Source organism: Astyanax mexicanus, chromosome 21 (assembly GCF_023375975.1).
Source record: "Astyanax mexicanus isolate ESR-SI-001 chromosome 21, AstMex3_surface, whole genome shotgun sequence".
NCBI classification, from domain to species: Eukaryota; Metazoa; Chordata; class Actinopteri; order Characiformes; family Acestrorhamphidae; genus Astyanax; species Astyanax mexicanus.
The window spans coordinates 192,501-197,500 of NC_064428.1; the positions used below are offsets into that span (position 1 = coordinate 192,501).

Below are 5,000 nucleotides of genomic sequence, written 5' to 3' on the forward strand. Positions count from 1 at the left end.
GGATGGGAGACCACCTGGGAATACCAGGTGCTGTAAGCTTTTCCCCTCTTGCTTCCATTACCATGGTCTTGTTATACATTACTAGTTTGTTATCTGAAACCAAACATAGATGAAGTTGCATAAGTAGTCTTGATGAGAGCTCTGCAATGGCTTACGGTCACACTACCCTGAGAACGCCCGATCTCGTCTGATCTCGGAAGCTAAGCAGGGTTTGGCCTGGTTAGTACTTGGATGGGAGACCACCTGGGAATACCAGGTGCTGTAAGCTTTTCCCCTCTTGCTTCCATTACCATGGTCTTGTTATACATTACTAGTTTGTTATCTGAAACCCAACATAGATGAAGTTGCATAAGTAGTCTTGATGAGAGCCCTGCAATGGCTTACGGTCACACTACCCTGAGAACGCCCGATCTCGTCTGATCTCGGAAGCTAAGCAGGGTTTGGCCTGGTTAGTACTTGGATGGGAGACCACCTGGGAATACCAGGTGCTGTAAGCTTTTCCCCTCTTGCTTCCATTACCATGGTCTTGTTATACATTACTAGTTTGTTATCTGAAACCCAACATAGATGAAGTTGCATAAGTAGTCTTGATGAGAGCTCTGCAATGGCTTACGGTCACACTACCCTGAGAACGCCCGATCTCGTCTGATCTCGGAAGCTAAGCAGGGTTTGGCCTGGTTAGTACTTGGATGTCAGACCACCTGGGAATACCAGGTGCTGTAAGCTTTTCCCCTCTTGCTTCCATTACCATGGTCTTGTTATACATTACTAGTTTGTTATCTGAAACCCAACATAGATGAAGTTGCAAAAGTAGTCTTGATGAGAGCTCTGCAATGGCTTACGGTCACACTACCCTGAGAACGCCCGATCTCGTCTGATCTCGGAAGCTAAGCAGGGTTTGGCCTGGTTAGTACTTGGATGGGAGACCACCTGGGAATACCAGGTGCTGTAAGCTTTTCCCCTCTTGCTTCCATTACCATGGTCTTGTTATACATTACTAGTTTGTTATCTGAAACCCAACATAGATGAAGTTGCATAAGTAGTCTTGATGAGAGCTCTGCAATGGCTTACGGTCACACTACCCTGAGAACGCCCGATCTCGTCTGATCTCGGAAGCTCAGCAGGGTTTGGCCTGGTTAGTACTTGGATGGGAGACCACCTGGGAATACCAGGTGCTGTAAGTTTTTCCCCTCTTGCTTCCATTACCATGGTCTTGTTATACATTACTAGTTTGTTATCTGAAACCCAACATAGATGAAGTTGCATAAGTAGTCTTGATGAGAGCTCTGCAATGGCTTACGGTCACACTACCCTGAGAACGCCCGATCTCGTCTGATCTCGGAAGCTAAGCAGGGTTTGGCCTGGTTAGTACTTGGATGGGAGACCACCTGGGAATACCAGGTGCTGTAAGCTTTTCCCCTCTTGCTTCCATTACCATGGTCTTGTTATACATTACTAGTTTGTTATCTGAAACCCAACATAGATGAAGTTGCATAAGTAGTCTTGATGAGAGCTTTGCAATGGCTTACGGTCACACTACCCTGAGAACGCCCGATCTCGTCTGATCTCGGAAGCTAAGCAGGGTTTGGCCTGGTTAGTACTTGGATGTCAGACCACCTGGGAATACCAGGTGCTGTAAGCTTTTCCCCTCTTGCTTCCATTACCATGGTCTTGTTATACATTACTAGTTTGTTATCTGAAACCCAACATAGATGAAGTTGCAAAAGTAGTCTTGATGAGAGCTCTGCAATGGCTTACGGTCACACTACCCTGAGAACGCCCGATCTCGTCTGATCTCGGAAGCTAAGCAGGGTTTGGCCTGGTTAGTACTTGGATGGGAGACCACCTGGGAATACCAGGTGCTGTAAGCTTTTCCCCTCTTGCTTCCATTACCATGGTCTTGTTATACATTACTAGTTTGTTATCTGAAACCCAACATAGATGAAGTTGCATAAGTAGTCTTGATGAGAGCTCTGCAATGGCTTACGGTCACACTACCCTGAGAACGCCCGATCTCGTCTGATCTCGGAAGCTAAGCAGGGTTTGGCCTGGTTAGTACTTGGATGGGAGAACACCTGGGAATACCAGGTGCTGTAAGCTTTTCCCCTCTTGCTTCCATTACCATGGTCTTGTTATACATTACTAGTTTGTTATCTGAAACCCAACATAGATGAAGTTGCATAAGTAGTCTTGATGAGAGCTCTGCAATGGCTTACGGTCACACTACCCTGAGAACGCCCGATCTCGTCTGATCTCGGAAGCTAAGCAGGGTTTGGCCTGGTTAGTACTTGGATGGGAGACCACCTGGGAATACCAGGTGCTGTAAGCTTTTCCCCTCTTGCTTCCATTACCATGGTCTTGTTATACATTACTAGTTTGTTATCTGAAACCCAACATAGATGAAGTTGCATAAGTAGTCTTGATGAGAGCTCTGCAATGGCTTACGGTCACACTACCCTGAGAACGCCCGATCTCGTCTGATCTCGGAAGCTAAGCAGGGTTTGGCCTGGTTAGTACTTGGATGGGAGACCACCTGGGAATACCAGGTGATGTAAGCTTTTCCCCTCTTGCTTCCATTACCATGGTCTTGTTATACATTACTAGTTTGTTATCTGAAACCCAACATAGATGAAGTTGCATAAGTAGTCTTGATGAGAGCTCTGCAATGGCTTACGGTCACACTACCCTGAGAACGCCCGATCTCGTCTGATCTCGGAAGCTAAGCAGGGTTTGGCCTGGTTAGTACTTGGATGGGAGACCACCTGGGAATACCAGGTGCTGTAAGCTTTTCCCCTCTTGCTTCCATTACCATGGTCTTGTTATACATTACTAGTTTGTTATCTGAAACCCAACATAGATGAAGTTGCATAAGTAGTCTTGATGAGAGCTCTGCAATGGCTTACGGTCACACTACCCTGAGAACGCCCGATCTCGTCTGATCTCGGAAGCTAAGCAGGGTTTGGCCTGGTTAGTACTTGGATGTCAGACCACCTGGGAATACCAGGTGCTGTAAGCTTTTCCCCTCTTGCTTCCATTACCATGGTCTTGTTATACATTACTAGTTTGTTATCTGAAACCCAACATAGATGAAGTTGCAAAAGTAGTCTTGATGAGAGCTCTGCAATGGCTTACGGTCACACTACCCTGAGAACGCCCGATCTCATCTGATCTCGGAAGCTAAGCAGGGTTTGGCCTGGTTAGTACTTGGATGGGAGACCACCTGGGAATACCAGGTGCTGTAAGCTTTTCCCCTCTTGCTTCCATTACCATGGTCTTGTTATACATTACTAGTTTGTTATCTGAAACCCAACATAGATGAAGTTGCATAAGTAGTCTTGATGAGAGCTCTGCAATGGCTTACGGTCACACTACCCTGAGAACGCCCGATCTCGTCTGATCTCGGAAGCTAAGCAGGGTTTGGCCTGGTTAGTACTTGGATGGGAGACCACCTGGGAATACCAGGTGCTGTAAGCTTTTCCCCTCTTGCTTCCATTACCATGGTCTTGTTATACATTACTAGTTTGTTATCTGAAACCCAACATAGATGAAGTTGCATAAGTAGTCTTGATGAGAGCTCTGCAATGGCTTACGGTCACACTACCCTGAGAACGCCCGATCTCGTCTGATCTCGGAAGCTAAGCAGGGTTTGGCCTGGTTAGTACTTGGATGTCAGACCACCTGGGAATACCAGGTGCTGTAAGCTTTTCCCCTCTTGCTTCCATTACCATGGTCTTGTTATACATTACTAGTTTGTTATCTGAAACCCAACATAGATGAAGTTGCAAAAGTAGTCTTGATGAGAGCTCTGCAATGGCTTACGGTCACACTACCCTGAGAACGCCCGATCTCATCTGATCTCGGAAGCTAAGCAGGGTTTGGCCTGGTTAGTATTTGGATGGGAGACCACCTGGGAATACCAGGTGCTGTAAGCTTTTCCCCTCTTGCTTCCATTACCATGGTCTTGTTATACATTACTAGTTTGTTATCTGAAACCCAACATAGATGAAGTTGCATAAGTAGTCTTGATGAGAGCTCTGCAATGGCTTACGGTCACACTACCCTGAGAACGCCCGATCTCGTCTGATCTCGGAAGCTAAGCAGGGTTTGGCCTGGTTAGTACTTGGATGGGAGACCACCTGGGAATACCAGGTGCTGTAAGCTTTTCCCCTCTTGCTTCCATTACCATGGTCTTGTTATACATTACTAGTTTGTTATCTGAAACCCAACATATATGAAGTTGCATAAGTAGTCTTGATGAGAACTCTGCAATGGCTTACGGTCACACTACCCTGAGAACGCCCGATTTCGTCTGATCTCGGAAGCTAAGCAGGGTTTGGCCTGGTTAGTACTTGGATGGGAGACCACCTGGGCATACCAGGTGCTGTAAGCTTTTCCCCTCTTGCTTCCATTACCATGGTCTTGTTATACATTACTAGTTTGTTATCTGAAACCCAACATAGATGAAGTTGCATAAGTAGTCTTGATGAGAGCTCTGCAATGGCTTACGGTCACACTACCCTGAGAACGCCCGATCTCGTCTGATCTCGGAAGCTAAGCAGGGTTTGGCCTGGTTAGTACTTGGATGGGAGACCACCTGGGAATACCAGGTGCTGTAAGCTTTTCCCCTCTTGCTTCCATTGCCATGGTCTTGTTATACATTACTAGTTTGTTATCTGAAACCCAACATAGATGAAGTTGCATAAGTAGTCTTGATGAGAGCTCTGCAATGGCTTACGGTCACACTACCCTGAGAACGCCCGATCTCGTCTGATCTCGGAAGCTCAGCAGGGTTTGGCCTGGTTAGTACTTGGATGGGAGACCACCTGGGAATACCAGGTGCTGTAAGCTTTTCCCCTCTTGCTTCCATTACCATGGTCTTGTTATACATTACTAGTTTGTTATCTGAAACCCAACATAGATGAAGTTGCATAAGTAGTCTTGATGAGAGCTCTGCAATGGCTTACGGTCACACTACCCTGAGAACGCCCGATCTCGTCTGA

General features: G+C 46.5%; 23 non-coding genes across 23 annotated transcripts in view; all 23 read left to right on the top strand.

The window, feature by feature from the left end:
- LOC125786396 (5S ribosomal RNA) overlaps positions 1–39 on the top strand; it is a 119-nt gene extending 80 nt beyond the window's left edge. Inside the window, exon 1 of the ribosomal RNA XR_007428507.1 lies at positions 1–39. This exon is cut by the window's left edge and continues 80 nt beyond it. This is a non-coding gene — a ribosomal RNA (5S ribosomal RNA).
- Positions 40–149: 110 nt separating this feature from the next.
- LOC125786410 (5S ribosomal RNA) lies at positions 150–268 on the top strand. Its single transcript, XR_007428519.1, has one exon. It is a non-coding gene; the product is annotated as a 5S ribosomal RNA (ribosomal RNA).
- Positions 269–378: 110 nt separating this feature from the next.
- Positions 379–497, top strand: LOC125786422 (5S ribosomal RNA). The gene has a single exon (XR_007428530.1). It is a non-coding gene; the product is annotated as a 5S ribosomal RNA (ribosomal RNA).
- A 110-nt stretch (positions 498–607) lies between these two features.
- Positions 608–726, top strand: LOC125785992 (5S ribosomal RNA). Its single transcript, XR_007428248.1, has one exon. It is a non-coding gene; the product is annotated as a 5S ribosomal RNA (ribosomal RNA).
- Positions 727–836: 110 nt separating this feature from the next.
- Positions 837–955, top strand: LOC125786434 (5S ribosomal RNA). Its single transcript, XR_007428542.1, has one exon. It is a non-coding gene; the product is annotated as a 5S ribosomal RNA (ribosomal RNA).
- A 110-nt stretch (positions 956–1,065) lies between these two features.
- Positions 1,066–1,184, top strand: LOC125786657 (5S ribosomal RNA). Its single transcript, XR_007428746.1, has one exon. It is a non-coding gene; the product is annotated as a 5S ribosomal RNA (ribosomal RNA).
- A 110-nt stretch (positions 1,185–1,294) lies between these two features.
- LOC125786446 (5S ribosomal RNA) lies at positions 1,295–1,413 on the top strand. Its single transcript, XR_007428553.1, has one exon. It is a non-coding gene; the product is annotated as a 5S ribosomal RNA (ribosomal RNA).
- Positions 1,414–1,523: 110 nt separating this feature from the next.
- Positions 1,524–1,642, top strand: LOC125785993 (5S ribosomal RNA). The gene has a single exon (XR_007428249.1). It is a non-coding gene; the product is annotated as a 5S ribosomal RNA (ribosomal RNA).
- A 110-nt stretch (positions 1,643–1,752) lies between these two features.
- Positions 1,753–1,871, top strand: LOC125786458 (5S ribosomal RNA). Its single transcript, XR_007428564.1, has one exon. It is a non-coding gene; the product is annotated as a 5S ribosomal RNA (ribosomal RNA).
- Positions 1,872–1,981: 110 nt separating this feature from the next.
- On the top strand, positions 1,982–2,100 carry LOC125786632 (5S ribosomal RNA). The gene has a single exon (XR_007428723.1). It is a non-coding gene; the product is annotated as a 5S ribosomal RNA (ribosomal RNA).
- Positions 2,101–2,210: 110 nt separating this feature from the next.
- LOC125786470 (5S ribosomal RNA) lies at positions 2,211–2,329 on the top strand. The gene has a single exon (XR_007428575.1). It is a non-coding gene; the product is annotated as a 5S ribosomal RNA (ribosomal RNA).
- Positions 2,330–2,439: 110 nt separating this feature from the next.
- Positions 2,440–2,558, top strand: LOC125786547 (5S ribosomal RNA). Its single transcript, XR_007428646.1, has one exon. It is a non-coding gene; the product is annotated as a 5S ribosomal RNA (ribosomal RNA).
- Positions 2,559–2,668: 110 nt separating this feature from the next.
- LOC125786482 (5S ribosomal RNA) lies at positions 2,669–2,787 on the top strand. The gene has a single exon (XR_007428586.1). It is a non-coding gene; the product is annotated as a 5S ribosomal RNA (ribosomal RNA).
- A 110-nt stretch (positions 2,788–2,897) lies between these two features.
- Positions 2,898–3,016, top strand: LOC125785994 (5S ribosomal RNA). The gene has a single exon (XR_007428250.1). It is a non-coding gene; the product is annotated as a 5S ribosomal RNA (ribosomal RNA).
- A 110-nt stretch (positions 3,017–3,126) lies between these two features.
- On the top strand, positions 3,127–3,245 carry LOC125786646 (5S ribosomal RNA). Its single transcript, XR_007428736.1, has one exon. It is a non-coding gene; the product is annotated as a 5S ribosomal RNA (ribosomal RNA).
- A 110-nt stretch (positions 3,246–3,355) lies between these two features.
- LOC125786494 (5S ribosomal RNA) lies at positions 3,356–3,474 on the top strand. Its single transcript, XR_007428597.1, has one exon. It is a non-coding gene; the product is annotated as a 5S ribosomal RNA (ribosomal RNA).
- A 110-nt stretch (positions 3,475–3,584) lies between these two features.
- Positions 3,585–3,703, top strand: LOC125785995 (5S ribosomal RNA). Its single transcript, XR_007428251.1, has one exon. It is a non-coding gene; the product is annotated as a 5S ribosomal RNA (ribosomal RNA).
- A 110-nt stretch (positions 3,704–3,813) lies between these two features.
- On the top strand, positions 3,814–3,932 carry LOC125786448 (5S ribosomal RNA). The gene has a single exon (XR_007428555.1). It is a non-coding gene; the product is annotated as a 5S ribosomal RNA (ribosomal RNA).
- Positions 3,933–4,042: 110 nt separating this feature from the next.
- LOC125786506 (5S ribosomal RNA) lies at positions 4,043–4,161 on the top strand. Its single transcript, XR_007428608.1, has one exon. It is a non-coding gene; the product is annotated as a 5S ribosomal RNA (ribosomal RNA).
- A 110-nt stretch (positions 4,162–4,271) lies between these two features.
- Positions 4,272–4,390, top strand: LOC125786660 (5S ribosomal RNA). The gene has a single exon (XR_007428749.1). It is a non-coding gene; the product is annotated as a 5S ribosomal RNA (ribosomal RNA).
- A 110-nt stretch (positions 4,391–4,500) lies between these two features.
- LOC125786517 (5S ribosomal RNA) lies at positions 4,501–4,619 on the top strand. Its single transcript, XR_007428619.1, has one exon. It is a non-coding gene; the product is annotated as a 5S ribosomal RNA (ribosomal RNA).
- A 110-nt stretch (positions 4,620–4,729) lies between these two features.
- Positions 4,730–4,848, top strand: LOC125786572 (5S ribosomal RNA). The gene has a single exon (XR_007428669.1). It is a non-coding gene; the product is annotated as a 5S ribosomal RNA (ribosomal RNA).
- A 110-nt stretch (positions 4,849–4,958) lies between these two features.
- Positions 4,959–5,000, top strand: part of LOC125786574 (5S ribosomal RNA) — a 119-nt gene continuing 77 nt past the window's right edge. The window contains exon 1 of the ribosomal RNA XR_007428670.1: positions 4,959–5,000. This exon is cut by the window's right edge and continues 77 nt beyond it. This is a non-coding gene — a ribosomal RNA (5S ribosomal RNA).